Below are 6,095 nucleotides of genomic sequence, written 5' to 3'. Positions count from 1 at the left end.
CTTTGTCAATTTATTCATTTTGTTGAAGAAGCTGACGCTGATCGCACGGATTTACTGTATCATTCTAATGCCTGCTGTGTGGCATGTAACCACAGCCACAGGGCCATGTTAGGACGGCGTGACGTCACGGCCGTAAAGTGGGCAGTTGCCGAAAAGCATTGATATAAAATGTGTCTCCTGACAATAAACGGCAATGAGCACAGAGTCCGACTCCACGTGTTTTCTTGAACACAACATTGGCGACGAGGATGGAGCTTCCACTCTCGCCTCTTCCTCCGTTCCTCGCCCTGCCTGGCGAGCCACCAGTCTCATGGCCCCGCTGGTTGGAGTCCTTGAGACCTTTATTGAAGCCATCAGGCTAGCCGACGCTAGCGACGCTCGAAGGCGGGCAATGCTTATCCATAGCCTGGGCTATGAAGGCCAACGCATCTTTCAGACCCTCGGACCGGCCACGAAATTTGCGGACTGTGTTGCGTTGCTCTCCGGACACTTCGCTGCTCCACAGAGCGTCATGGTGCGGCGGATTGTCTTCCGGCAGCGTCGACAGTGGCCCTGTGAGTCGGTCCACCATTACGTTGCCGACCTCCGGGGCCTAGCCAGCCTCTGCCGGTTTTGCGGCCCTGTTAGCATCCCGGCTAGCCGCCTCGGACCCAGCTCCAGCCCTTCCCCACCTCGCTCCACATCTGCCTCCTTCATCCCATACTGTTGCTCTTACGGCCCCACTCCCCGACACCACTGCTCCTCTCGACGAGCCGGAGGTTAACGTCGCGGTACATCAAGGCGCCACAATGACGCAACATTGTGGGAACAGCGGCTCCTCATCACACCAAACACGTGCGCCCACATGCCCGGCACTAGGACAACGGTGCCAACGTTGTGGTAAGCTAAACCACTTTTCTAAAGTCTGCCGCTCTGCTCCTGCCCCTGTGTACCCCCGGCCCCACCTAACCGACGGGTCTGGCTCCACCACCATCCACTCGGTGGGCGCCGACGCGCGGTCGAGCTGCACGGCGTGTGTCTGTCTCTGCTGCTGGACACCGCGGCCTCCAAATCACTCCTGAATGAGTCCATGGTCCGGCGGCTCTTTGCACAGATGATTATAAAACCTGGCACGAAAGACCTGTTTGGTTATGGGCACGCTAAGATCGACATGGTTGGCACCGCAACTTTTTCTGTGCGCTATGGCGCTCGAACCCTCGCAGCTTTCACCTTTCAGGTGTCCCGCAAGGGCACCAACCTCCTTGGTTTCGACCTGTTCTGTGCCATGGGCTTCTCCAATACTGACAACATGGGTACAACCATACTAACCGTCGCCACGCCCTGGCTGCACCGCTGGCCCTCGCTGTTCGCTGGACTAGGCTGCCTCACCGCCTTCAACCACCAGCCGCTCCTGAACCCGGAGGTGACCCCATTCATCCAGCCTCTCCGCCGTCTGCCCCTCGCCCTACGTGCTGATGTTACAGCCAAGCTGCAGAAGCTTCTGGACGCTGGCATCATTGAACGGGTGGACGCATCGTCATGGATCTCCAACCTGGTGGCGGCATGGAAGAAGACAGGTGGCCTTCGCCCCTGCATTGATGTCAGACAGGTGAACAAAGCAGTGATACCTGATAAATACCCTCTGCCCACGACGGAGGAGCTCTCGGCCAAGTTTCACGGCTCCACAGTCTTCTCCAAGCTCGACCTCTGCCAGGGTTACCTGCAGGTTTCGCTCCACCCAAGGAGCCGCAACCTCACCGCTTTTGTGTCGCACATGGGCGTTTTCAGGTACACCCGCATGCTTTTTGGACTTAGCTCCGCCCCCAGCTGCTTCCAGAAAATCATGACCACCATCTTCGCCGGCATCCCTGGTGTGGTCGTGTACCTGGACGACATAGTGGTGCACGGCGCGACGGCAGCCTCACGCGATGAGCACCTCGCCAGGGTGCTTGAGGTGCTCCCCCACCACAACCTCACGCTCAACGGCGAGAAATGCATTTTCTCCGCGCCGGTCATTGAGTTTGCGGGCTTTCGCCTGAACGCCGACGGCCTCAGCCCACTCCACTCAAACGTGGAAGCCATCCTGCGCCTCCCTGAGCCCGCCTGCCCCGCGCAGCTGTCCTCATTCCTGGGCATGACAGCGTTCTACCTGCGTTTTCTCCCACACTACTCCGAGACCACAGCGCCGTTACGTGCACGCCTCAAACAGGATGCCCCCTGGTCCTGGACACCCACGTGCTCCGCAGCAGTCCGCCAGCTGAAGACGCAGCTCACCTCCCCTCCAGTGCTCGCCCACTTCGACCTCCAGAGCCCTACGCTGGTGACCTGCGACACGTCCAACACGGCGGTAGGGGCGGTCCTGTCCCAGCTACATGGGGGGACCAAACGTCCCGTGGCGTTTGCCTCACGATCTTTGACTCCCACGGAGCAGAGGTATTCGGTGGGGGAGAGGGAAGCACTGGCCTGCGTCTAGGCATGCGAGCGGTGGCACCTGTACCTTTACGGGCGGCACTTCACGCTCCAGACCGACCACCAAGCCCTCACTGCCCTCCTGGCCACGACAGGGTCGGGACACAAACCCCTGCGCCTGTACCGGTGGTCAGAGAGACTACAAGCCTATAACTTCACGACAGTATTCACACCCGGCAGAGATAATGTTGTGGCTGATCTACTCTCCAGGGCCACGCTCACCTCAGCGCCACCACCCCGGACGGCTCAGAGTCAAAGTCAGAGTTCATGCTGCACGACCCCCTCCGAACAACCGTCTCCCTCCAGGAGCTCCAGGCGGCCTCTGCACAGGACCCTGTGCTCGTACAGCTCCGCATGTTTATCCAGGAGGGCTGGCCTGCAAAGGTGCCAAAGGAGCTGGCGCCCTTCCACCGGGCCAGAGACGACCTTTCCTGCTGGAATGGAGACTGCGTCGCTCGGGGGCTCTGCACGGTGATCCCCAGCTCTCTACGACCACGCATCCTGAACATGGCACACGACGGTCACCTGGGCATCGTGAGAGTAAAGCAGCGCTGCAGGAGCCTGGTTTGGTGGCCAGGCATCGATAGAGACATTGAAATAATGGTGAAGGACTGCACCGCCTGCCTTGCCAGCGGTAAAACGGGCCCGCCCCCGACGCCTCCTTTGCAGCCCCTCCAGTGGCCAGCGACGCCGTGGTCCCACATCCAGGTGGACATCTGTGGGGAGCTACATGGCGCTCCTCATTCCCAGCGGTTCCTGTTGGTGGCCTATGACCTCCACTCCAAGTGGCCGGAGGTCCTTCCCGTGGGGTCAGTAACCACACAACAAATCACTAACTTTCTTTCCTCCCTGTTTGCCCGCTGGGGTGTGCCAGATGCCGTTACCACGGACAACGGGCCCCAGTTCCTCTCGGCTGACTTCGCTGCCTTCACGGGGGAGAGGGGGATGAAGCACATCAGGAAGGCCCTGTACCACCCGCAGGCCACCGGGGGGTGGAAAGGTTCAACCAGACCCTCAAGAACGACCTGAGAGCACATCTGACTGAAGGTCTCCCATTCAGCACGGCCCTACAGAACACACTACTGCACTACAGAGCTACGCCACATGCCACGACAGGTAGCTCCCCAGCCCTTCTGATGCTAGGACGGGAACTCCAAATTCCCATGGATCAGCTGCGGCCTCCCAGGGGATATCCTCCAGGACCTCCAGCAGCAGGGCCCTCTGTCGGCGACATGGTGGCAGAGACGCAACGCCGCATGAAGCACCGCTACGACAGAGCGCATCGGGTGAGAGGACACACACTCAAGGTATCGGACTGGGTCCGTATCCGCCGGCCCCATCGGTTCCACAAGCTGCTATACTTCTGCTCCTCACCCCAACAGATAATAGCGCAATTGGGCCTAGCTACGTTCCGCCTGGCTGACGGCTCCCCTTGGCATGCCAGCCGCCTGAGGCGCGTCAACCCACCGTCAGCACAAGAACTGGCCGCCGCGGCTGCTCCGCGCCACACTGCCGGGGACTGGGATTTCCCTCCGATAGCCCCGGGAATTCCACCCAAACCCGGGGTGCCGGGTGACTCCCTCGGACCGAGTCTCCGCCCTCTTCGGGCTCGTCGGCAGCCCCTGTACCTCAAGGACTATGTTCTTATTTCAGGCTTAGGTTAGCGCATAGTCTGTTATGTGGCAGAATAAACCACATGGCTATGCAGGTAAACAGGTAGTCTACCCAGTTTACCCAGATAGGTTGGCCACGTTCTGGCCTTAAAGTTGTGTGCTATTAATATGTTTTGCACTTTAAAAAAAGGGGGGTGAATGTGGAATGTAACCACAGCCACAGGGTCATGTTACGACGGCGTGACGTCACGGCCGTAAAGTGGGCAGTTGCCGAAAAGCATTGATATAAAATGTGTCTCCTGACAATAAACGGCAGTGAGCACAGAGTCTGATTCCACGTGTTTTCTTGAACACAACACGCTGGTTACGTTTGGGGAAAGTATGTCAATGTGTGTGGGGAGCTCAAACGGGAGATTATTTCATTTTTAGAGCAATTTGAGAACAGTGACAAGTTTCCTGAGCTGAATGACACAGATTGGCTTTGTGATTTTGCTTTTACTGTGGACCTAACTGAACGAACTGAATATGAAGCTACAAGGGAAAAAACAGTTTTTGCATGAAATGCAAGCAAACGTCAAAGCCTTCAAAAGCAAGCTGATTTTATTTTCGAAGCAAATGTCAGCCAAGTCATTTGCTCATTTCCCCACACTGGCTACGTTGAAGGAGGCCCCGCAACATGTGAAAAAATATAGCAAATCACTGGATGACCTGTATGAGGAATCCTGCCGTCGCTTTTGTGATTTTGGAAAAATTGACAGGGCACTTCAGCTGGTGTCATGTCCCTTCTCACAAGACCCGGAAACAGTGCCACAGGAGTTGCAGTTGGAACTGATAGATCTTCAATTTGACATGTTGTTAAAGGACAAGTTCCACTCCCTGAAGCTGGATGAGTTTTATGCTTCGTTAAGTGCAGCCAAATTTCCAAACATCCAGAAGATGGCACAGAGAATGCTGGTGTTGTTTGGCTCGACATATTATAAGATAAGCCTTTATTTGTCCCGCAATGGGGAAATTTACAGTCAGAGTTCAGAAAGGAAACAACAAGATAGGGAGAGGGAAAAAAAAAAACACGCTCGAACTATCCTCTTCTGAGGATAATTTAAGTCCAGGATAAAAAAAGACCCTAGCACATAAATAAGCATATGACAGTTACAACAAGTCACAAGACATAACATGTAATGAGGGGGGCGGATGAATGGGAAAGGGGAGGGGGAGGAGGGAGGGTCGACCGCGACGCGGCCCGTCTGACCAGCTGCACGGTCCACCGAGCGCTCCGCAGATCATTCCACGTCCCGGGGGAAAAGAATAGGAACGATGAAGACGGTTATGATAAGGATGTGTATGCGTGTGTGATTGTCTGGTTGTGTATGCGTGAACAGGCCGCAGCTGCTTCGTCAAGGTCTGCCCATGAAGTCCTGGCTTATCAGTCCATGGCCGAGAAGGAGGGGGTGATGGTGGGTGCACTAGCTTCCGTGCATACCTTCCATCCAGGGGAAAGGGGTCCAAATAGCGTTGTTTGTTTTGGAGGGACGACCGCCAACAATTTCAGGTGGCCTTGAGTCCGTGGCTGTATCCCTTCACTGGCGCCGATCAGCCAAATCCTCAATTCCTTTTCGAAGCGAGAATTCCAACTTCTCCATGCTGTTGTCGATCGTACGGAGACGCTCCAGAACCGCAATTGCGGTTGAGCTCAGTCACCGCTTGAGTCTGAGTGTTGGACACGCGCTAGACCATCAAGAATGACCGGCAGCTTCTTCACTTCCAATAAAGCTGCTCCCGTCGGTTGGATTTTGCGATAGAACAGGAAACTGCTAACACCAAACTGCAGCATACCTGCTATCAGAAGGCCGATAATGTAGATGTCTTCCTCCTCCTCAACGGACAGTATTGACAGGCACAACATTCTCCGCTTCCTCCGTGGATCTAGGTGTGCCCAGCAGCAAATGTCCCGAGGGGCAAGCAGGCTCCCCACTGCCTGCTCTTCTCATCGAGAAAAATTTTGTCGATTGCATCAAGAGACCAGCCAACCAATTC

Source organism: Hippocampus comes, unplaced genomic scaffold (genome assembly GCF_001891065.2).
Source record: "Hippocampus comes isolate QL1 unplaced genomic scaffold, H_comes_QL1_v1.1 scaffold254, whole genome shotgun sequence".
Taxonomy (NCBI): Eukaryota; Metazoa; Chordata; class Actinopteri; order Syngnathiformes; family Syngnathidae; genus Hippocampus; species Hippocampus comes.
This window is presented reverse-complemented; position numbering follows the sequence as displayed.